A 26,821-nucleotide genomic window follows, 5' to 3' on the forward strand; every position below is an offset into this window, starting at 1 on the left:
TACCCCACCAAACGTCATATGACGTCACTCCTTGAGAAAATGTAAAGAGTTTTGGAAGTTAAACGAACAAGTTTTGTATATAACCTAGTGCTCAAGATCTGCAATTTTAATTGGTATTGTTTGGGTTTAGGACACTCAACATTGCAGTTGTCAGCGGCCGAACAATCTTTCGAAAGATTGCTGGGGATATAATGGATACAGAACAATTATCTTCATGTCGAGAGTTGCTACCATAACATGCGATAACTACTGCTTGTTCAGTGTTATTTTGACTGCCGACAGGACCTGCAAGTTTACAATCAATGGCGAAGCAACTCCTTATTAATATCGAAGGGCGAGCAAATTTGACAGTTGAGAGTTAATCTTTGGGTTCAATTTCATTAGCAGAACGTCTGTTAGAAGGTGTATTGATTACCAACTAATATTCTCAAAAGCCATTGGCTAAATTAGCTAATGACGCTCTTCTACTAAGATATCGCGTTTTATGTTGTGCCTCCACATACTGACGAAGTTTTGTGCGTCGTAATAGCTTTAGCAACACGCAGTGTATAGGTAAGCTTTTGTTACGTATAGGACTAATGTAATAATCATAAAAAATATTTTACTGCTGAATTATAATTTTTAAGTGCCTTAAAATAAAGTTTTTTGAGCAGTACCACGATGAAATTTATTCCTTACACATGACTTTCTTAGTGCATTGTGTGTCTTCCATGCCAGTAGGGCGTATGCATTCCCAGGAGAGAGGGGCGCATGCAATGTTGAGACATAGCAGTGGTATGACGCTGGACCCTGGAGTAGCGTTGCAAAGTGATATGAGCAGAAAGAATAGAAGGTATTAATAATAAGGACAAATGTCAAACTTACTGCTGGAATTCTGGAAGTGAAATCCACGGTTACTCTTCAAGAGTGCTGCTCGAGTATTTGCAATCGTCTGTAGGTCGAAATCCAGAATATCGTCGAAATCGAGTCTTGAAACTTCAGTTGTAGTTAAGTGAGTAAGACACTATAAGAAAACTGTTCATGGTTCTTACGAGGAGGTCTTTACTAGAAAAATGTTATTTTCTGGAAATACTCTTTAAATAATCAATATCATGGACAGTTTGTAAAACTCCTGTACCGCGTCCTTCGTAGGTTGGCGAGAGAAACAGATAACGGAGGGACAAGCAACGATATGAAGTACACAATGCCATCCACCATAGTGTGAATTGAATAGTATTTGTGTAGATGTAGGTCACATTTACTGTGTTAATTGAAGCATAGCTTGCCTCTTCATACTAATCAAGAGAACTCTTGTCCATTCTACAAGCAAGCGTACACCTGAGTTGCTGAATGTAGTGCACAATACATGCCTGATCATTTTGAACAAAACCAGTAGTCCTCTCCCAACCGTACAGGTCAAGAAATTTGTAGCCTAAATCGTCACAGAACCAATGAGGCCTCTGTTGTAAATGCTCCACTCAGTTTTATGTTAGAGTGATTCTGCGGATCGACAGGTGTTCAGAGGCCACACAAGCGAGGCTAGTTGCCTGCAGTCCTTCGGCCAGTCTGCAGAATTTGCAAATCACAGGCGACAGATGTCTGTCGTAAAGAGAGCAGCGATGTATAACCAACTGCAATCTGTGGTTCCGATTCTTTCAGCTGCCAAACGATTTCTCTTGGGCACATAGTGTCTTTGTCCTGGTACCCGGTCACATTAAAAGCTAATGTTGTGAGTGAGGAAGGCAGTAGATGATGTGACTCTGGAGATACAGACAAAAATGCTCTAGTGCCCAAAATTAAGGCCGGCCGGAGTGGCCGAACGGTTCTAGGTGCTACAGTCCGGAACCACGCTGCTGCTACGGCTGCAGGTTCGAATCCTGCCTCGGGCATGGATGTGTGTGATGTGCTTAGGTTAGTTATGTTTAAGTAGTTCTAAGTTCTAGGGGACTGATGACCTCAGAAGTTAAGTCCCATAGTGCTCAGAGCCATTAAACCATTTTTGAACCAAAATTAAAACAACAAAAGGAAATTGTGCAAGGTTGCATTTATTTTGCCCCAAAACGGTATAACCATGTGATAGCAAAACAGAAACAATGTAAAAAATACAATACGCAAAAAACTGCAACATTAATAACGGTGGACAAAAATGTTTTTCGTTTTTCCCAAATTAACACACTTGCACACACATTCCGAAAACTGGTTAATCTGCTCAGTATGGGATGTGACCACCTCTGGCAGCAATACAAGCCTGAAAACGATGTCATCAGTCTCATAATGAGGCAGTAATTCCCACTCTTCCTGCAGTGCTGTTTGCAGTCTTGGAGTGTGGTTGGTGGACGCTAGCGCGATGCAACCTGTCTCCCTAGTGCATCCGACATGCTCTATGGGAATCAACTTGGGAGAGCGAGCAGCCCAAGCCATGTGTGCATTATCTTCCGTTTCAAAGAAAACATCAACCGTCCGTGCTCTATGAGGTCGAGCACGACTTCTGGGCCCAAAGCAGCTCGCAACAACCGCAAATCTCGTCAAGATACCTGATAGCAATTAAACCTTTCTGACTCACCCGTAGAATTTCATGAGGAGGGGTTCGAGTGATAAACATAATCCCTGCCCGCACCATTAGGGATCCTCCTCGATCTCTGTCTCTTTGCATAATTTTTGGGCCCCGAAATCGTGTTCTATGTCTCCTCCAGATAGGAATTCATCGAGAATCAATCTCCAGACTAAACTGGGACTCATCTGTGAAAACAACATTGCCCCTCTCTTCGACCGTCCAGGTGGCACGTTGATGATTCCACTATAGGCGTTCGCTTCCGTGAAGACGCGTCAGAGGTAGACATACAGCATGTTCCGACAGTAAAGGCCACTCGGCCGAAGCCTTCTGCACACCGTTTGCCTCGATACGGTACGTCCAGTGGATGCTGCGAGCTCACATACCAGTTGCGTGCAGTACTAAGGCGGTAACGTCATGCCTTTACAGCCAAATAACGGTCCTTTCATCTGAAGTCACACGTGGTCGGCCCTGCCCTGGTCTTTGGGATACATTTTAGGTCTATATAAACTGTCGCCACATCCGAGAAGCTACAGAACGATTCACATTAAGCCATGGGGCCAAACCAGTTTGCTACTATCCTGCTTCCATTCTTCCTATGGCTCTCTCGTCAGAGAGTCTGGTAGGCATCTTCTCTGTGCCGTACTGCACCGTGTGTGACTGTGTACACAGCGATTGTGGATGTGGGGATACCCAGCAAACACTACCTAGTTTCATAGGTGTCCTACGTTATCGTTGGAATGATTGTCCGTTAACCGAGTGCCTTTTTTCGTGCAGAACACGATCGTACGGACCTCTGGTTGACAGTTTGTGTGATAACATCGTGAATTAGACACAGGACGGGGAAACAGAGGTTTTTTGCTCTAATTTTTGTGTGTGTGTGCGGGGGGGGGGGGGGGGGGGAGTGATGACCTCAGATGTTAAGTCCCACAGTGCTTAGAGCCATTTTTAATTTTGGTTCTCTGCCTCGTGATGACTGGGTGTTGTGTGCTGTCCTTAGGTTAGTTAGGTTTACGTAGTTCTAAGTTCTAGGGGACTGATGACCATAGATGTTAAGTCCCATAGTGCTCAGAGCCATTTGAACCATTTTTTTAAAAAATTTTGGACACCAATGTATATACGACATTTTGAAAGTTAAATTGTAACACTAAATGGGCTTGATATTTCAGTGACAGCAGCACGTCGATTGTCATTCAGAACTGTTGAAATTGTAGAACACTAACGTACATGTACTGACTTTTTCCTACTTACATCAATTCATTCGATAAATGAACCAAATATTAAAGATGGACATATTAAAAGACATTGTACTACTTAAACACAGCTTCAGGAATGTAAGTTCTTCAGTACTCTGTGACTTCATTTCAAAGTAAGCTGAGATATTGAATAAACCTGATTCTTATTTTTGGTTGGCTGTTTGTTTGTGCGAAGAGACCAAACAGCGAGGTCATCGGTCTCGTCGGATCAGTGAAGGACGGGGAAGGAAGTCGGCCGTGCCCTTTCAGGGGAACCATCCCGGCATTTGCCAGGAGCGATTTAGGGAAATCACGGAAAACCTAAATCAGGATGGCCGGACGCGGGATTGAACCGTCGGTCTCCCGAATGCGAGTCCAGTGTGCTACCCACTGCGTCACCTCGCTCGGTAAAACCTGATTCTTAGACAAATACTGGAAACTGTTCGTACACTTGCAGTTTTTTTAGGAATTTTATTTGTTGCTATTAAGGGACTTTGTGCTTCACTATCCTCAACGAAGTACTTGTCTGTTCTCTGCTGAACTTAACTTACGTGAACTAAGTGGGAAACTGCCTCAAAATATGACTACATTTAGTTGGAGAACTTTAGAAGCCTATAACATAGTTCCAAATGGTTCCAATGGCTCTGAGCACTATGGGACTTAAATTCTGAGGTCATCAGTCCCCTAGAACTTAGAACTACTTAAACCTATCTAACCTAAGGACATCACACACATCCGTGCCCGAGGCAGGATTCGAACCTGCGACCGTAGCGGTCGCGCGGTTCCAGACTGTAGCGCCTAGAACCGCTGGGCCATTCCGGCCGGCAACATAGTTCCAAAACAGACTGCTATACACTGAAAGTATGTATTTTGTTATAATATTTTCAAGTTAAAAATTGGGCCAAAGCGGTGACAACAAGAATCTCAGAAGACCAAGACTGATGCTTATCGAAACATTAAGGCATGCAAATATACATTATATATATCATACACAAAAAGGATATGTCCCATACTCCGTTTGAAAACTTACAATCAAAGCTGGGTGATGGCGCTCTGATCCCGATTTTGATACCAAATTGAAATCAAATTAATTGTGCAAATTAATTAAATCGACCAATTAATCCGTCCCTCTCTTTTCCCCTCGCCCCTCCCCTCCCCTGGAAATGCCGGGAAATTGAAATTTTGGCGGAAAATTCAAAAATTGGCAGGAAATTCAATTTTATAGTCAGGAATATCAAATTTTGTGTGTTCACCTTGAGATTCGGAGACCAACTGATCTGGTTCACAACAGCAACACCAGAGAATGCTGTTGGCCCTCCCCCATCTAGAAATTGGTGGGAAAAGGACTCAGTCTGTGCTAGGCTGCTGGATATGATGGATGTAAGTCATTATTATTTCGTGCACAGTGCAGAATATCGTTTTTTTTTAACTGTATGAGTTGCCACTGATGGATCACTAGACAGTAGGTCCATCCAGTTTCGGCAATAACTGCTAGATGTGATGCGGATATTTTCGCTTTTATTCTAGCGCTGGAGAGTTTCTCCAGCCAATCTAGCCAACAGCCCTATAGCGGAAGCATGTATAATAATGAGAGGATAGCAAGCTATCTCTGACGTCCGAGGGGGGGGGGGGGAGCCTTCTGCTGGTATACAAATGAATGGTTGCTTCTGGGAGGAATATAGGGATGGGTGATAATAATAATAGAACAGTGACCACTGTCCCACTATGCCTGTTTTTTTCTTAATTGTTATTTCATACCCCTTCCCCATGTGGGGAGGGATGAGCTGCCAGAGGCACAATTCACCATTCTTCAGCCAAGAGACTATATAAAATATCAGAGGAGGATGTTACATACATAAAATACGAGGATAAAATATGAAGGTTACACATGAGAAGGGGAAATAATTGGAGTTAAAATATACAAATAAGGGGTAGTCTGATAAGGCTTAAATCCACATACAATTAAAATTACACTCGACAATGACGCAGCACATAAACAACTGGTGGCACGAACAGCACAATTAAAAATGGCGTTCACAGTAAGGGACGGCGACACTGAATGCACAGTGCGCTTATGTAACGTACATGACGAACACAAAAACACGACAGAAAGTAACTGGATGAAAATTGGAAGAACCTGCCAACGAAGGGGAGGTCAGAGAGGAGAGCGAAAGGAAAGAGAGAAGGGGGTCGTTGGAGGAGGGGTCCAGGAAGGGGTGGAAAGGGGGGGAAGCCAGTAAGACACAAAGGGGCAGGAGACAGGAAGTATGGGGAGGAGCAACCCTGGGAGAAGTACAAGGACTGAGAAAGGTGAAGTGAGAAGGCAGGGAGATAGGAGGAGGGACCTAGCAGAGGGGGGGGGGGGAGGGAAGGAGAGGGAGCCCTAGGAAAGAGGGGAGAGGAAGAGAAGAGTCAGGGTTGGAAGGAAGGATGAATATTGGGGCGGAGCATATCATCTGGGATGTGGAGACGCTGGAAACTTCTTTGGGAGAGGAGGTGGAGGATGTGAAGATCGAGACAGAGTGAGACACTACGGTAGAGGTGTGGCAGTAAGTGGGGAGTGGAGAGGAAAGGAGACACCAGGGGATGGGGAGGATCGAGAGGCGTTTGGGGCAGTGGACACGGATGTGCTCAGGGAAAAGGAGGAGATGTGATAAGGGGATGAGGTCATAGAGGATACTCATGGGGGATGGGAGGTGGACACAGAAAGTGAGGTGGAGCACATGGCGTACAAGGATTTGGATGGTTTTATAGAATTTAGGAGGGGCAGAGATCCAGGCGACACAGGCGTAACAAAGGATGGGACGGGTCAAGAATCTGTAGGTATAAATGATGGTGGAATGATGTAATCCTTATGTCTGGCCAGACAGGACTTCTAGGAGGCACTGCACCTGTAACATACTGCCCCTGTATACAGGATTCCTGTAACAACATCATTTGAAATGAAACACGCTTATACATATTTACGAATTGCAAGTCGCATCCTACCAAACAGAAACATGGGAATATATCGTATGATATTTTTTACAAATGTAGCGCTCATTAACTTACCTGAACATGGTACCTCAAGCAGAAAAAGAAAAATTACCGGTCACCTCCAGTCTCGTCCAGCGTCATCTACCGAGTGTATTGTGTACCCAAAGATCTGGCCAGGAGAGAAACCACGGCTCGCGACAGCCTCCTTAAACCTCCACAACTGGCCGTCCCATCACTCCTGCCACCAGCCGCGGTACAAAGCGGCATGACCCGGACTAACTGCAGCCCCACTCCTGACGTAAACTCCTCAGTTTAAAAATTACGGAACAGGGATGTTGTTTTATCCTTACACCTCCAATTTGTCACATGAAATGTAGATTCCTTCCCTATGTACGAGTCATTTTCGAATATGGAAGAAATCGGACCATACACGCGTTTTCGCATCGTTAAAGTATCGTTACTTGTTGTGAAAATATTGTACAACACTATGGTCTAGGCTGTATTTCCTCTTAGTATTCCCTCATCAGGTAGAAAAATCTGTTCTTATCTGCCATGTCGTGCATCACAAGACTAGAATATTAAACTCATTTTTGCCTCATGACGAAGTGCTAAGAGCATGCTTTACTTCTGTCACAGGATGCTTTTTCACTTTGGAACTCTCTTAAAGCGAACAAATGTCACGTCACATAAGAAATCACTTAATGTGACAGCACAGAAGAGTTGTAAGTATCAGGTTTATACTAATCCACACACACACAGACACACACACACACACACACACACACACACACACACACACACACACATATATATATATATATATATATATATATAAATTCGATAATGTAGCTGATTTTATTACTATGATCATCTCTCCCTGTCTAGGTAGGAGATCGAAACTCCGTTAAAACATCTCACCAGAACGAAAAAAAAAATTGTTTACCGCCCCAAATCTTGAATCATATCCGCAGTACTCTAGCCTCACTTCCACCCGCTCGTTGGTACGCCATTGATATCGATTTCATAGTCTAATTATTTAATTTGATCATGAGAGTCCATATGCATGGTGAGTAATTTTTTTCGTGCAGTCGCATTATACTCGCCAGGTAACCACGTATCCATTACAGCCGTTTCAGTGATGTCTCTGTAGGCTTCCCACAGCCTTGGAAGTCACTTCCTGTCATAGCAAAATGGGCGGTAAATAGCTGAAGACATCCAAGGCTAATTGTGTTCTGTCTCTCGGTTGTCTTGTCGTCATTGTGAAAGTAAGTCACTTAGTATTCTGGTATACTGCTCCTCAACTAATTCTGCTGAGACCTATCGGTCCATGGGGGATTGTAGGATGCTTCACTCTCATCTCCACCCCTACCATGCCTCCGCCACAAGACTGCATGTCAGCAGTTGCCACCGGGGCGCGAACCTACACCGGTGCGCTGGCCGAAGTGGCCGAGCGGTTCTAGGCGCTTCAGTCTGGAACCGCGCGGCCGCTACGGTCGCAGGTTCGAATCCTGCCTCGGGCATGGATGTGTGTGATGTCCTTAGGGTAGTTAGGTTGAAGTAGTTCTAAGTTCTAGAGGACTGATGACCTAAGATGTTAAGTCCCATAGTGCTCAGAGCCATTTGAACCATTTTTGAACCTACACCGGTCCGTCAGAACTGTATTGCTCCTGTCCGACAACTCATCGCTCGCCGTGCCAGACAGCTGTTAATGATTCCAGACTCGCAAAAGTTGCCTTATCCTTCTCAGAAGGATTGGGTGCTTAAATGTCGTCTGGGGTAAATATCAGGGTACTAAACAAAATGCTTCCCCTCATTCCTCCTGCAAACCGAAACGTTCTGAGATGTATTTTCGAAATATCCTGGAAAGACTGATCCAGTGAGCAATAAAAAAATACCTGTGTACTGACCGCCACATCCGAAACGTGTATGAATTTCTTCAGCTCTAGGTTTACCTCAGAATACAGCCCTATTGAACTGTTCCTATTGGCTCCTGCCAAATTAGTGGACGGACGTTTCAAGAACTCAAGTGGGAATTCCTGGAGGGAAGACGATGTGCTTTTTGAGGAACTCTATTGAGAACTGGCATTTGAAGCTGACCGCAGAAGGATTCTACTATCACCAGCGTCCATTTCGCATGAGGACCACGATGATAATATACCAGAAATTACCACTCATAGGGAGGCATATTGGTAGACTCTTTCCCTCGATCTATTTGCGAGTGGAATAGGAAAGAGAATGACTAGTAGTGATACAGAACAGCCTCTGCAACACACTGTACGATGGCTTGGACGTAAGCAGATGTAAATGTAAATTTAGTCTACATATTAAGATGTCAGACCAAACATTTATAAGTGCACAAAACTCACGGAAGGATGTTGTCTCTTATTTATCGAGAAAACAAAAGACGGGTCACATGCTGCTGACTATCTCTCTTAGAAACCTTCGTATTAGCCCCCAATTCTCTCATTGCAGTCACTTCATGAGACGTATGTGGGATGTTGTAGTATCTTTGCCCACAATACTTAGAAGAGACGGTGTAGAGCTAACCTCTCCATTCCCCTTTCGTCAGAGTACCGCTTACCTGTCCAATTCTCACGAATCTTCCAGTCTTCGATATATAGCATTTGAATCCACCTGATTTCCACGAGTAAATTACAGAGCACTGCTAATTCTCGCGAAATCCCATCACGTTCCGACAGCACCGTTCCATTAGTTAGAAGAGGTGACAGATAAAGAAAATGAAAAAAAATAGCGCACTAACCTACAGGAGAAAATGCACAACAATGCCCACGGAATGCACGCAGAAATTCAGAAGCATAACCCCTGAAATTCATCGATGTCGAATGACGGTCTATAAATATCACTCTCTACATGTCCTAATCTCCTTTCTCGTGTTCGTGTGATTACCACGCCAGAAACACGATAGTGTAATGGTGACCGAGTCTTCATTGGCAGCACAGTCCCTCTCTCTCTCTCTCTCTCTCTCTCTTTCTGTTCCTCTCACTCTCTCTCTCACACACACTCTCTCTCTCCCCTCGTTATTTTTGTAACATGCAACGGAATAAAACTACTAACTGGCATAGAACTCAATAAGATTTTACCACATCTCTCTCTTCCGATATATCGGGGAAACAAATACCGTCTGCGCGTTGGCATCGACCATATGTAGTGATCCCATTAATTACACATATATCAGTCCACTGTAGCAGGGGACTAGTGGTGGTAAGGTCTTATGGGAACAATCTGCTGAGGTCATCTGTCCCTAAGCCTACACACTACTTAATCTAACTTAAACTAACTTACGCTAAGGACAACGCACACGCCCATGCCCGATGGAGGACTCGAATCATCTCCGACGGGGGCCGGGGGGAGGGGGAGGGAGCTGTGCGGACCGTGACAAGGCGCCTCAGACCGCTCGACTGCCCTGCGCGGCCAGGGGACCAGTGGTCGGAGTCACATCCACTGACGCGTGTGAAGTTTTGTGCGATAAATTTTGGCAAATTTATAGCTTTTCCACAATTTCAACGCCAACCAATGACAGCTGCGTGCTTCCCAATTTCTGTATCATCGCTAAATCATACCACCATTACTTTTCATGTACCACATACTAAATTGTGAATGGAGATAGATGACTACAGTAAGTCAATTCACTGTTAATTCTCGGACATGTACACCAAAGTATACCAGACAGCGTCCTGTGCCGATCCAGTTAGGTTATCTACATATTTCTAGCATGTCGATCATAATGCGGAATTTACGATTACGATTGGCCATCTTTCCCTATGTGGATGAGAGTCACAGAGTTTTCTCGCATTCGTAGGGTAAAGTTGGGTATTGAAATATTTCCCCGAACTGTCGTTCACCAAACCTCCCTGCAAACTGTCATCGATTTAATTTACAAATGACTAGAAGTAGGATGGTACTATTTTCACTACAGTCCATGTCTCGTGAAGGAACATAGCGAACCGAGTCCATAACTGCTGTTAAGCGAAGACTGTTCCACACCAGTCTTACGGCACTCATCCAAGTGCGCAAGATCTCTCTAGGTGCGTGCATGTTAAGAAGGTTAGCACCCTTTATCAGGTAAGAAGAAACGTGTGACTTATGCATGATGGAGCTCCAGACGGACTTAGTTTTAAGCATTTCAGTCATAAAAAAAAGGTTCAAATGGATCTAAGCACTACGGGACTTAACATCTGAGGTCATCAGTCCCCTAAGCATAGGAACTACTTAAACCTAACTAACCTAAGGACATCACACACATCCATGCCCGAGGCAGGATTCGAACCTGCGACTGTAGCAGGCGCGCACTTCCGGACCGAAGCGCCTAGAACCGCTCGGTTAGGCTACAAGGTTCTGCACTTAAACACACTTTAATGTTTAAGAGATGTGGTTTCCGAAATATTAGTCACGCAGAGTGCAACGCTCTTAATACTGTAATGCAGGACATATATGTGAGTATAATCCGACTCCAGGAAAAAAATTTCCCGCCATGCATGGACTTTCATGATCAGTCTAAATAATTTGTCTACGAATTCGATATGAATGGCGTGTCCCCGCCCCCCCCCCTCCCCCCTGACGGCTGGAAGCGTGGCAAGGGTACGACGGATATGATCCAAGAGATGGAGCGCTAAACAAACGTTTTTTCGTTCTGGCTAGATGTTTTAACGGAATTTCGTTCTCCCACCTAGACAGGGAGAGATGATCATAGTAATAAAATCAGCTACATTATCGAATTAATAAAGTGGCATATATATATATATATATATATATATATATATATATATATATATATATTATTATTATTAGCGAATGTCCCCATGGGAGAACGATAAGCAGGTGATTAACATTTCTTAATGTTCTTCTTATTTCCCCAGTATTTCTTCATTGCCTCCCCAAAGGCCTTCTTCCTTTCTTCGGTCCACTTTGGTCGGAAAGGTTTAGATTTCGTCTCTGGAGTAAACTTCCACTTGTCGATTTTTCTTCTGAATGTATCCCGGTCTGATGTGTTTGTTATGTCAATTTTTGCCTTTTTCAAATCCTTCTTAACTTCAGTTACCCAGGGTATTGTTGCCTTAAGTGATGTCATATAGTCCAATAGACGTTTAGTTAACCTGTTTCCAGGTAATCTGTCTATATGTCCATAAAACTTCATCCGCCTCTTCCTGATATCTGCCTCGATGTTTGATATTTTTTCGGTTGTCTCGGTAGTCTGCAGCCTGTATCCATCTTGTGTGTATCGTGGTCCTAGGATTTTTCTAATAATTTTTCTCTCTACTTTCTTAATTTCGTATAAATCTAATTTTCTATTCAGGGAGAGTGTTTCACTTGCATATGTGACTGTTGGTTTGATGACTGTGTTGTAGTGTCTGATTTTAGTGCCTTTTGATAGACATTTCTTGTTATATATATTTTGAATAAGTCCGAATACTTTCTTGATTTTCTGTAATCGGTTTTTTTGTGCTATTTTCTCAAGTCCTGTTGGTTCAATAACTTCACCGAGATACTTAAAGTGCTTGACTCTAGTTATTTCACCATACTTTGTTTTTAGTTTCGAAATATCTAATTTTGAGCAGATGAATTCTGTCTTCTCAAAGGAGATTTGCAGGCCAACCTTCTCAGCACATTCTTTAAGTGTCTCAATTTGTTTTACTGCTGTTTCTTCACTGTCAGTTATAATTGCCAAGTCATCTGCAAACGCTAAATAAGGGATGTTCAATTTTCCTTTACCTCTTCCTAGTTCAATTGGCTTCCAAAAGCTTTGTTTCCTTAGTGTTACTTCCCACTCTTTCATAACTTTGTCCAAAACTATATTGAATAATAGTGGTGAGATCCCATCTCCTTGTCTTACTCCTGTTTTAATTGAGAACTGTTCCGAAATTTCCCCTCTGAATTTAATTTTTGATTTGGTTTCTGTTAGTGTTTGTTCAATTAGTTTTCGGGTTTTAGTGTCTAGGCCTCGTTCTTCGAGAATGTGACATAGAGACTGTCTGTCTATGGAATCGTATGCCTTTTTGAAATCAACGAATGTGCAGATTATTGGTTTTGACCTGATTGCTTTAATCTTTAAAATAGTTTTAAGGTTGAATATCTGTTCCGGGCATGATCTATTAGGACGAAAGCCTGCTTGGTAGTCTGAAATTGTATGTTCTAGTTGTTCTTGTGCCCTCTTTAGGAGACATGCAGATAGAATTTTGTAGGTAACTGGTAAAAGTGAAATGCCTCTGTAGTTGTTTACGTCTGATCTCTCTCCCTTTTTGTGCAATGGGTGAATTAGTGCACACTTCCACTCCCCTGGGATATTTTCTGTCTGCCAAATTTCTTTGATGATGCTAGTGATCTCTTTTAACGAATTTGGACCAAGGTTTTTCAGTAGTTCAGCTACAATTCCATCTTCTCCCGATGATTTATTATTTTTGAGTTTTCTAATGTGACTATAAATTTCTTCTTGAGATGGTGGTAGTGAAGTCTCATTCGTGTGTTCTGGTTGTAATCTGGGGAATCTTGTACTTGGTTGTGGGCAATTTAGGAGTTGTGAGAAATATTTAGCTAGTTCTTGGCAATTTTCTTTGTTAGTTAGTGCCAATTTTCCATTCTGTTTCCGGAAGCAGAGATTTTGTGGAGTGTATCCTTTGATTTGATTTGCGAATATTTTATAAAAATCTTGAGTGTTGTGGTTCTTAAAGTTTTCTTCAATTGTGTTTAGCTGTTCATTAAGGTATTTTCTTTTAGTTTGTCTAAGTATTTTAGCTGTTTGTTTTCTCACTTTGAAAAATGTTTGTTGTGTGGTTTCTGATTTGTCACAATTGTAATTTAAAAAGGCTTGTTGTCTCTCTTCTAATGCCTTATCACAATTCGAATTCCACCATGGATGCTTGGATATTTTCTTTAACGGAATCAAATCTCTTGCTTTCTGTATAATTTTCGTTCAGAAATCTTTCCAGTTGTTTGTTGGTTGTTTATCCCATGCTTCTGTAATTTCTGATTCCTTGATATTTTTCAAGTCAAATTTGGGAATTAGTGGTGATTTCCTTTGGCGTTTCCTTTTTGGAGTGAATTTAATTTTAACTCTGGTAAGGTAGTGGTCAGAATCTATATTTGCCCCTCTGCGGACTTGAACGTCGTGTATTTCTTTCTGGAAGTCATAGGAGATCGCAACATGGTCTATTTGAAATTCACCAAGCTGAAGGTTTGGTGATCTCCATGTTTTTTGTTTCTTGGGGTCTTTTCGAAGTGATGTTGTCACGATTTTTAGGTTGTTTTGCTGACATAACTCGATGAGTCTCATGCCGTTCTTGTTTGTGAATTTGTGTGCAGGGTAATTACCGACTGTTTTTTTATATTTCCTCTCTTTGCCAATTTGCGCGTTGAAATCCCCTAGAAGAATTTTTACATCCTCCTTTGGAATTTTGGACATTTCAGTTTCGAGTTTTTCCCAAAATTTTTCTGTCTTCTCCGGTTCTTTTTTGTTGGCAATGTTGGTAGGTGCATGAACATTAATAAATGTATATATTTTGTTGGTGTGCTTGATTCGCATGGTCATTAGTCTGTTACTGATTTGATTCATGTCTATAACAGAGTCAAGGGTGTCCTTATTTACAATAAAAGCCATGCCAAATATTGCAGCTCCTTTGCCAATTTTCTTGTCTGTTTTACTTTTAAAGATACGGTAATTGTTGTAGTCTATTGTTTCTGAATCAGTGAATCTGGTCTCTTGGAGAGCAAGGATTTGAATTTTCTGTTTGTTGAGTTCTGTTGTAAGATTATGAAGTTTGCCTGTCTGAATTAGTGTCTGAATGTTAAAAGTGCCAATAAATGTATGGGACTTTCGTGGACGTTTACTAGAGAACTCCGACTTTCTCTGTCGTACGAGCCCAAGCTCCCCAGAATCCGATAGCTTGGTTGTCGCCACAGGGCGAGTGGATTGGCCACCTGGGGTAATATTAATTTTACTTGTACGAATCATACTGCTTGTAATTAAGTTCCAGCTAATGGTGGGTAGTTAGAACCAGGGATTGTTAGTTCCTGGAGCTTGGTGTTCAGCCGCACCTCACATGGTGAACAGACGCTGGCCAGAGTACCGGTGGTTGCCACACAGACGTGTCTGGGCTTTTCAATATGCTTTATCTTGTTGATAATGCTTGCCTCTTCCGCCAGTTCCGCCGTACCGATGATCTTCATCTCCGTCTTCACTACCGTTGAGGTCTTCGCCGTATCCCTGGCAAGGGACCCTCACAAGGTACTATCACCCGGGCCAGGTGAACCAAGGTTTTTTTACGAGGTGTTACTCCTCCCCCTCCTCCTTTTACAACCGGGCTTGGGACCGGCTTAGGCGGAGTTAAATATATATATATATATATATATATATATATATATATATATATAGTATAAACGAGATACTTACTAATTTTCTGTGGTGTCACATTGAGAGATTTCTTATGTGACGAGACATTTGTTCGTCTTAAGAGAGTTCCAAAGTGAAAAATCATCCTGTGACGGAGGTAGATCATGCTCTTACCACTTCATCATGAGGCAAAAATGAGTTTAATATTGTAGTCCTTTGATGCAGGACGTGGCAGATAAGAACAGATTTTTCTAACTTATGAGAGAATACTTAGAGGAAATATAGCCTACGCCATAGTGTTGTACAGAATTTTCACTCGTAACGATACTTTAGCATGTGAAAACGCGTGTATGGTCCGATATCTTCAATATTCGAAAATAACACATATAAATGAAAGGAATCTACATTTAACGTGACAAATTGGAGGTGTATTGACAAAAAAACATCCTTTTTCATACTTTTTAAACTGAAGGGTGTGTCAGGTGTGGGGCTGCAGTTGGTCAGCGTCGTGCCGTACTGTACCGTGGCTGGCGTCAGCAGTGGTCGGGTGTCTGTTTTTTCCCTTTATTGTTATTTCACATCTCTGCGCCATGTGACCAGGAGTGGGCTGGCAGCGGCGCAATACGCCGCTCTTCAGCCAAAAGACTATATAAAACAACACAGTACAGCGGTACATACATAAAATACAGTGATAAATGAGAAGGGGAAACAGTGGGAGATAAAATACACAAAACAGGGCTAGTTTGACGAGGCTCGTTTACATAAAATCCACATATAATTAAAATGTCACTTGACGAAGGCGGAGCACATAAACAATGGCGGTAAGACGAGCACAATTAAAAATGGCGTTCACAATAATGAGAGCCACACAAGACGATGACACTGAACAAACACTGTACTTACGTTAGATAAATGGTGGGCACCAAAACATGCCGAAGTGGATTAAAATTGGAAGGATATGCCAAGGGAGGGGAGGTCAGAGAGGAGGGAGAGAGGAAAGACAGAAGGAGGGCCAGCAGAGGAGGAGGGCAGGAGGGGCTGGAAAGGGGCGACAGCCAGTAGAACACAAAGGGGAATGAGACAGGGAGGGCGAGGAGGAAGCAGCCCAGGAGGGAGCACAAGGACTGGAAAAGGAAAAGTGAGAAGGACACAGGGCATTGGAGGGAGAAAACAGCAGAGGGGGAGGTGAAGGAGAGGGAGCCCAAGATCGGAGGGGTGGGGAAGAGGAGGGTCATAGTTGGTAGGAAGGATAAATATGAGGCTAAAGGACATCATCCGTGATGGGGAGATGATGGAAGATCCTTTGTGAGAGGATGTGGAGGGTGTGAAGATGAAGATATGTGTAAGAATTCTAGAATATACCTTCTCTGTATTTGCCAAATTACTGATTGGAGAAAGAAACAGATTATTCTGATGTGGATTTAAGTTATAAGTTAAAAATTAAATTAGACATTATTCAAACTGGCAAAAATAAGAAAAGTGTTGTTTTCGATCCCTAAATGTAGATGAAGTAGTAAATAAAGATTTTGTACGAAAATATTTACCGGTCTCATTCGCTAACCTACGAAAAATGCTAAGACGTTCCCTATACATACAGATCAAAAAAAGTTTTCCATCACCCCGGTTCCCAGAACTCCTGAACATAGACGTTGCTATGGATATTGAATCACAGACACAGTCTCTTTGACTGTTCACAGATGTCACTAAACCCGTCCAAAGATGTAAACAACCATGCAAGAGCAGCACCTATTAGACGGAGGGGATCCGACAGCCGATCAGTTCCAATCATTCCACCAGGATGGAGGTACACGGCTCGTGTTGTCTGTAGTTCAACCATGCCTAGACGGTCAATACCGCGGTTCGCATTGTTACTTTGTGTCAGGAAGGACTCTCAATAAGGGAAGTGCCCAGGCATCTCGGACTGAACCAAAGCAATGTTTATCGGAAATGGAGGAGAGATAGAGAGACAGAAACTGTCGATGACATGCCTCGCTCAGGCCGCCCAAGGGCCACTACTGCAATGGATGACCGCTACCTGATTATGGCTCGGAGCAACCCTGACAGTAACGCCACCAAGCTGAATAATGTTTTTCGTGCAGCCACGAAAGCGTAATTGCTACGACTCAAACTGTGCGCAATAGGCTGCATGATGAGCAACTTCACTCCTGACGTCCATGGCGGGTTCCATCTTTGCAAACACGACACCATGCAGCGCGGTACAGATGGGCCCAACACATGCCGAATGGATCGCTCAGGATGGGCATCACGTTCTCTTCACCAATGAGTGTCGCATATGCCTTCAAGCAGACAATCGTCGCAGACATGTTTGGAGGCAACCCAGTCAGGCTGAACGCCTTAGACACACTGTCCAGCGAGTGCAGCAAGGTGGAGGTTCCCCACTGTTTTGGGGTGGCATTATGTGGGGCCGACGTACGCAGCTGATGGTCATGGAAGGCGCCGCAACGACTGTACGATAAGTGAATGCCATTCTCCGACAGATAGTGCAACCATATTGGCAGCGTATTGGCGAGGCATACGTCTTCATGGACGCCAATCCGCGCCCCCATCGTGCACATCTTGTGAATGATTTTCTTCGCTCGACTAGGGTGGTCAGCATGTTCTCCAGATATGAATCTTATCGAACATGCTTGGGATAGGTTGAAAAGGGTTGTTTATGGACGACGTGACCCACCAACCACTCTGAGAGATCCATGCCAAATCGCTGTTGAGGAGTGGGACAATCTGGACCAACAGTGCCTTGATGAACTTGTGGATAGTATGCCACAACGAATACAGGCATCCATCAATGCAAGAGGACGTGATACTGGGTATTAGAGGTACCGGTATTTACAGCAATCTGGACCACCACCTCTGTAGGTCTCGCTGTACGGTGGTACAACATGCAATGTTTGGTTTTCATGAGCAATAAAAAGAGCGGAAATGATGTCTATGTTTATCTCTATTCCCATTTTCTGTACGGATTCTGGAACTCTCGGAACAGAGGTGATACAAAACTTTTTTGATGTGTGTACAATGATATATGTGCACGAATTTCTTATGAGACAAGTGGGTGGTTGGATGACCTTGAACAGTAGCTGGAACTAGGTAGCTGAAACCATAGTGACAGAATCGCTGTGACTGATAGGTTTATAAAATATGTGTTAAGGTGTAAAGTTACAATGGTCACTATTCAATAAGTGAAAAGAAAATGACTGTGTGTGGTCTTAAGGGAGATATGGATTTCACGTGGAAAATTGCGATTTCAGTGAATCGATAGCCACAAGGAGAATGAAAGATATTTTACGGAAAGATACGTCAATGCAGAAGAAATATATATATATATATATATATATATATATATATATATATATATATAGTGATATTTCCACAGCTGTAGCCAGCTGGGGGGAGGGGGAGGGGGTGGACTTCAGATACATTGTTCATTGTCTAATATCACCAGATTATGGCTGAAAAAGTAATATTTAATTGTAATTACAGTGATAAATATGTGGCTGGTTACCTAGGACGATTCAGCCAGGCGTTTGGGTGCATGGCAGAGGTAGTCGGTGACTGGAACCAAGTGACACATCTGGCTTAAGGCAAGCAGCGGCTACAACGAAAAGTTTCGGCCAGCCAGGTAGTTGGTTCTTGCTCTCAGTTGCAAGAGCAAGTCCCAGCGGCGGGCCTCGCAGCGCTCTCTAGACAGCTGCATAGTGAACTAATATTCAGTATGCATGAGGCTGTGTCCGCGTTTGCGTGTGTTGCACGTGTTCTCCATGGAAAATTGTGTGATTCAATATCGATCACTGCCAAGTGTTAGCGCTGGACATATTGATAACATCCAGATACCTTCAATGGCTGGGGTATTGCACTCTGTTACACATGAACCTCCACGACTGCAGCTGTGGTCATGGTGGCAGTTTTCTCCAAACTCTGAGCGTTGTTGGTGCTGGCAGTGTAGGAAGGGATGAGCGCTCTGCGTGTGGACATCTGGGTTAGTGAGTGGGCTGTATGTATGAGTATTTTCAGCTATCTCAGGCATCTTGCCGTGACACCTACAGGAGCCATGGTTTAGTGCTCCTTGCTGTATTGCAGTGCACTCTGTCTTGTAGTGGTATTTTTTGTTGTCTCTATCCTGTCATGTGGTAGACCTTCTCCTCCACTTTCTTCATCTTGCTATAGCTCAGAGAACAGACAGGAATTCTATAGTGCTTTATAAAATACACTTAGCAGACCTGCAGTAGTTGGGAATTCCACAATGATGATAGTATACATTGATGCTGAAATATGAATTTACATCTCTCATTTCATACAGCACCTTTTCCAATTGAGATGTAAAATCAATGATTGGTAAATTTATTGTTTCCAATAGTGGTATTGAGAGCACAAACACTAATCCAACTCCTTTGCAGATTGTTTAAGGACATATCATGCAACTGAGCTGACATTTGAAATTCTCAGCTACCTCCAACACAATGGACTTCCTAGCAAGTGATGAAACTGCGTCAGTATCCACCAATAGGAGGCAAAGGAAAGAAAATATCCATAAGGGTGTGGAAACTGGTGGGATATCGTGAGATCAAATCCCACCACATATACCAGTCCTAGTATCCAACAATAGGATGCAAGATTTAATTAATTAATTAGTCAATCAATGTGATACAGTGAGGGAATATTTATAAGACATTCACAGCTGGGATTTACCATGTGTCCACTACTTTGTTCGGGACAAAGGAGTGGTTAGTATGGCATATGACATATGCTCGCTGGGCAGGAAGTAGCCACCTGAGAGAGTGAGAGAGAGAGAGAGAGAGAGAGAGAGAGAGAGAGGGAGAGTGAGAGCGAGAGCGAGGGCGAGAGAGTGAGAGAGAGGAAGAGAGAGAGAGGGAGAGAGAGCAGGAGTGAGAGCGAGAGCGAGGGTGAGAGAGTGTGTGTGAGAGAGAGAGAGCATATGTTTTGAGAGGAATTTCGCAGGTATCAATATCAAAGAGTTGCTGCCACCTGTATCAAATAGTTGTCACCAGCGGAAGTAACTTGTTGGGTGTGGGGAAGGAGAGGAGGGAGTTGGCGGGAGGAGGGGAAGGGGGTGTTGCTTCTCCCAGCGTTCCCTGCTGGTAGTACTGTGAACTAACTCAGTGAATACCTGCACAGAATGGCGAGCACTTAAGCAGCTGCTTCCACTGACCTGGTATGTAAGGTGTGTGTTTGGGAGCAGGTTGTGCAGGTTCTGAAACCAAAAGAAGTCACTTGAGGTAGCAAAGGCGCTGCTGTGATGAAAGGGGACTGCGGTGGTGGACAGTCACAAATAATGATTTTAGTATTCTGAGACATTATGGTCTGCTGTTTTGAACAGGTTGGTCAGAATTCTCCCAAGCAGTGGCACACGACACGAAGTAGCGACTTGGGGGTTTGCTAATAATGCAAGATGGCTGGCAGTGCGGCAGTCGATAATGGCGTGGGGCTGATTGGGTGTAGTGCAGCCTCTTGGACATTGGTCCATGGTGCAGTATGGTGAAGCGGCTGGCATGTGGGGACACAATGTTCCAACTGGCATGTCTCGCGTTGGTTGGTGCAAAGAAGTGATCAAGAGATTATTAACAGTGATTGTGTGTGGTGAGGTATGCTGACGTTGATTTCGTGACGGTATTGCTTGATCAGAAAAAATTGCGATCTATGTAATTTCTTCCTTTCGATATATTTTACAAGACCTGTATCTTCCAAAACATCAGAGAATGGTGAGCTTTTTCCACCAAACAAAAGAGAGACCCAACTGCTGTGAACTGAATTTTATAAATAAACAATGTATCCTTTGCTATGTAACTGAATTTCTTGTCGTGAGATCCTTCTTCTACAGCACAAACTGAGCCTCATTCACGTCTATTTACAGATGGTGTATCGAAAGGAATGGGGGTGGGAGTGGAGGGCTGAGGGATTTCACAGATGGGGGAGAGTTAGTTAATTTTTCAATTTATTAATTAGTCATTTAATTTTATACCGAAGTTGTTCTTATATCGGTGAGGAGGATTTCCCAGATGGGTGACGGAAGAGGAGAGGAATGGGGGGGGGGGGGTGGAGGAGGGGGAGGTGAAGGGTGTTTGTCAGAGGGATGCATCATCCTCATGGTGTCATAAATCAACCCCACATTTCAGAACAATTGGTTATGGTCATAAATCGATCAAGGTTGCCCCTGAATGTATGCTTGCCCCTGATGCAGGCAACCCAGAATATGGGGTGATAGCTGTTTTGCCCAACTACTCGAATATCTGTGCTGAATTGCTTACCTTTTATGAGGCTGATCGTTACAATATTTTGTCGAACGTCATCACAGGCGATGAAACATGGGTTCGTCACATCGAACCAGAAACAAAACGGCAATCCATGGAGTGGCTCTGAAGAAAAAGTTGAAAATCGTAGCTTCAACATGTAAAGTCATGACGTCGGTTTTCTGGGACTCTGAAGGGGTTATTCTGTTTGATGTCCTCCATCATGGTGCAACGATCAAGTCGGAAGTGTATTGTACTATCCTCAGGAAACAGAAAAAGCGACTTCAGTGTGTTCGTCACCTCAAAAACGAACTTCTCCTTCTCCATGGGATTGCAAGGTCTCATACATGTCAGCCCACCGAAGAGGCACTCACACAGCTTCATTGGGCTGTACTACTTCATCCACCATACATCCCGGATCTAGCACTTTCCGCCTACCATCTGTTGGTCCAATGAAGGATGCACTCCACGGGAAGCAGTAAGTGGCTGATGGGAAGGTTGTTGATGCAGCAAGACGTTGGCTCTGACGTCGACCACTAGAGTGGTACCATGCGGGCTTACAGTCCCTCCCAGTTAGGTGGCGTAATGCCGTGGCATTGAATCACCATTACGTTGAAATATAAGAGTTTGTAGCCAAAAGAGTGGAGAATAATATGGTGTACCGAAATCCTGAAGAAAACCAACCTGCTTTCAGAAAAAAATGTGCTACACATTTAGCGCCGTTCAGATGTCTTCGAGTAGCGTTGCAAAATGGTATGAAGTAAAAGGAATACAAGATATTAATAATTAGGACAAATTCAAACTTGGACTTACTGTTAGAATTATAGTAAGTAAAGTGCCGAGGATATCACATACGTGAATACTCATGCAACCTCTTCTGAAGTTATGCTCGAATGTTTCCGAACTTATGAGTTCAGTCTTATGCCATATTTGCAGTTACCATTAACAACTTGTTACGAAGATGCTGAGGGTTCTTACAGAAAGATCTTTAATGTAAAGATGTTATTTTTTCGAAATATTGTTGTGCATGTTTAAATAAACAATTTTCTGGTCAGTTTGACGGACTATTCTGATGATCCTTCGTTTGTTGACGAGAGGAACCGGTGAACAATGGCAAAAATATCTCCTATGAGATACACATCGCCATTCTCCATTTCTTGTGGCGGCTACGCTGCCAGGTGTAGCCCGTTTCGGTTGACGCCATTTAGGCGACTTGCGAGTCTGTGATAATGAGACGCTGTACAACACCCAGTTCCCAAGAGGAGAAAATCTGCATCACAGCAAGGAATCGAACCCATGCCACTCCGTTTGGCATCCAGCCACGCTGACTCCGCAGCTACCGATACAGTCAGTTCTGTTGCTTAGTGTTGGTGTAGAGGTAGCGCACTTTTACTTTTTAACTGAAGCATAGCTTGCCTCTTCATACCAACCAGGAAATTTCTATTTGCATTCTACACATAAGTGTACACCTGACTAGCTGAATGTGGTACACAATGCACACCTGACCGATTTTGAATAACACGAGTAGTGAAACTTCCTGGCAGCTTAAAACTGCGTGCTGGGCGGAGACCCGAACTCTGGACCATTGTCTTTTGTGGGCAAGTGCTCTACCAACTGACCTACCCAAGCACGACTCACGACCCGCCATCCCAGCTGTACTTCCTCCAGTTCCTCGTCTTGCCTCCTGGATGAAAGGATACTGCAGAGATATGGCGAAGCCACAGCCTGGGCGATGCTTCTGGAATGAAAATTTTAATTTGCGGCGGAAGTTCCATATCAGCACACACTGAGTTGCAGAGTGAAAATTTATGTTTGAAAACACTATAGTTGGAGTCAGGAACGATGGCGGTGGAGTTTATTCTTGTTCTGCGCACCTATGTGACGCATTCTCCGACAGCCAGTGAGCGTTCGATAGTGGTATGTGCGCTCTACTGCGAATGCTGCAGCTGAAGCTATCACTAAATGTGATCGTAGAGAGTTATTTACTGAATTTCTATTCCGTTTGTTGTGAGCTGTCGTCACTGATGGTGGTGGTAAGTAATAAATTCTGCATAAGGAAGCGAGAGATATAATTTGCATGATATACTCTTTCTTCAAGCGCAAAGCACGCTCATGCGTGTACCACAACCGTCGCTTGGAATCTGCACCAATCCATTCCCGTCCGTGCCTTGACATGCGAGAACCGCCACAGATCGTGGATCAGACTATAGTAGTATCCGCCCCATATCACATTTAAAAATCTACTGGCGAAATCGGCACAGAAGCAATGAGCCCTCTGTTGTAGATTCTCCACTCAGTTTCGTGTCCGAGGAGCTTATGCATCACTTGAATGATGCTTCGAATTGACAGGTTCTCTGAGGTCATATAAGTAAGAATAGCTGTCTTTGCCACTTCTGCCATTCTCCAGAACTGACAGATCACAAGTGACTCATATCGTTGGAATTAATCTGCAGCCAACTACTCCAGCTGGCGAAGGATTCTTCTTGGGTATGCACCGTCTGTTACCCTGGTATCTGCTCACGCTAAAAGCTAACATTGTAAACGAGGAATGCGGGAGACGTTGTGACTGTCAGCAGCTCCAGAAAAAAAATCTACGATCATTTCGCAATTTAAAGTGCAACAATAAATTGATTGAATATTTCGGCCACAGCTTGGACGGCGATTGTCATTCATAACTGTTCAAATAGTAGAGCACTTTATCGCTGTTCCAGCGCATGATGGATATATTCATTGTTTGTTCACTTATATCATTTGGTTGGACAAATGAAATAAATGTTAAGTAAGGACTTAGCGAAAGGCATTATACTTAAAACATGTAAGTCACTGATAATTTTATAACTTTACTTCATATTAATCCGAGATACTTAATGAGGTTAGTTTCGCAGAGATCTACTGAAAACTGTTCGTACAAATGCAGTTCTTTTAGGAATTTCATCTGGCGCTATTAAAGTTCTTTGTACCTTAACGCTCTGGAATGTCTACTTGCCTGCACTGCGCTTGGCTTAACCAACGTGGACTGCGTGTGGTGCTGCCTCAAAAATGTGACTGTGATCACGGTGACTAGCTGAAGAACGGTGGAGGCCTATTGGAAGCTGGCAAGCACTCAACGGATATATTGTATTGTATTACTTCCAAATTAAAAATGAGACCAACAAGTCGAGAAAAATTACGTCTACGAAGCCTTAAAGAGCGCAAATATAAATTACAATAAATCTTATAAAAACTGGATCTGTTCCAAGCTCAGCTCGAAAACTCAGATTCCAAGCTACATCTATCAATCTGAAAAGAATAAGTACTAACTAAATAAATTAACCTTTACAAAAGTGGACTGAAGTGGCTATGTTGTTTTCACATTAATAATGCCACTAGAACAGAAGGGTCCGTAAGCACAGTAAACAAAGGTCCACGTGGATTTCTCCATCGCTTATATTACACAGCCCTGATCAAAGTGCTCTAAGCACTATGGGGCTTAACCTCTGAGGTCATCAGTCCCCTAGAAGTAGAACTACTAAAACCTAACTAACCTAAGGACATCACACACATCCATGCCAGAGGCAGGATTCGAACCTGCGACCGTAGAACCCGCGTGGTTCCAGACTGCAGCACCTAGAACCGCTCGACTACAGCGGCCGGCTACAGCCCTGATCATTCCCAAAATAATAAAGATGTAATCTACTGTTATCCAAATTAAAAAAAAAATTTAGAAACTCGAATAAATAAAAATTTGAGTGCGATGAGCTTGATTGTAGACTAGAACAAGACCAAGATCTTCAGCTCTTTGCACTATATTTCCCACTACATTTCACTGTGACTCCAGATGCTAGCAGATGTAGCAGTCTCTCACCAAAGAACTCAGGGTCCCAGTGCGTCATCAATATAGATGTCACAATCTTAGATATGTAGAAATTAGTCGAGCTTAAACTTTTATACAATGGAAGAATGTGAGGGACGATAAAATGATGGAAGATAAAGTAGAATACTATATGATTAATACTCTAATAACACAGATATCGACCTGTACAGTACGCAGGGTTCTTTTAAAATAATGTACTCATAACGTCAAATCTTTGATTAAACCGTTTGCTTGTCTACCATATCATGGTGTCCTATATTATGCTCTACGTTTTGGACTTTCATGTCCTACATTTCATAATCTTCAACATGGATGCAATATAGCAACGTATAAATCTGAAGAGGTCGAAAATTCAGCCAACCAGTCACAAAGAAAGGTTTATTAGTCCTTGACCTAGGTTTCGATATTTGTAAAATCACGAGCTTCATCGCAGGCATTTCAGTCTTCTTCAAGAACTCATCATAATATGTTCCAGAATCACCCCCTCGAGCTCTTCACTCGAGAAGTCTCAGTCTAAACTTGACTCCCGTACTGTTCTGCTACTATATGATTTTCCATCGGCTGAGGCCATCCGCACTAAAAATACATCATCTATAAGCTCTACAGACATGATTTCATTCACGTAGACCTCTACTCGGACTAAGCTAATATATTACAATACTATCTGAATAAAGAAATGTCATAAACATTCAGTCATTTGCAGTAATTGTACGTAATATTTGGTTCATAAATAAATAAGTCAGCTTTCTTGCACAAGTTTGTTCATGATAAATGACAACAGATTGTTCTTGAGTATTGTTTAAACTTCTTGACAGAAGCGTCTTTTGATTCTTTTTTCAAATGTAGTGTCAGCTAACACATGCGACTGACCACATAAATTAGCATAGTTTTTAATTCTACTTGCAGACAACATTTGAATAAAGTTAGTGGCAAAGTAGTTAACTGTTCATTAATAGATACATAAGTACAACAAAATGTGAGCCGGCCGCTGTGGCCGTGCGGTTGTAGGCGCTTCAGTCCGGAACCGCGCCGCTGCCACGATCGCACGTTCCAATTCTGCCTCGGCATGGATGTGTGTGATGTCCTTAGGTTAGTTACATTTAAGTAGTTCTAAATCTAGGGAACTGATGACCTCAGATGTCAAGTCCCATAGTGCTTAGAGCCATTCGATTTTTGAACAAAATGTGAGGTTTTAATGCTGTGCTCATTTGCTGCTTAAATGTGAAGAGTACAATGTTCTGACAAACATTTACATAATGTAAAAGATAATAAAGAAATAGTAAATCAATAAATAAAGCAGATATCGATACGTAGCTTTCAGAGATTGTAGCTTTATTGCAATGCTATCATCTCAGATATGGTTTGCTGAAATTGCATGAAGTGATTAAAAGTTAATCCAGAGGTTCGTAGTGTGAATATTTATTCACTGTGAAACATTAACTTCTGTAGTTCTGAAGATATTGAAATATTGTTGATTGAAATATTGTTGTGTCATTGGATGTGCCTTATTTTTTTGAGATCGCAGATGTATTCAGATTTGCATTAATATTTGATGTAGGTTGTTGTCGAATGTCAAAGAGCTGTAACTTAGCTATCTTTAAGATTGTCCAACACTCCGCC

This window comes from Schistocerca americana, chromosome 4 (assembly GCF_021461395.2).
Source record: "Schistocerca americana isolate TAMUIC-IGC-003095 chromosome 4, iqSchAmer2.1, whole genome shotgun sequence".
Lineage (NCBI taxonomy): Eukaryota > Metazoa > Arthropoda > Insecta > Orthoptera > Acrididae > Schistocerca > Schistocerca americana.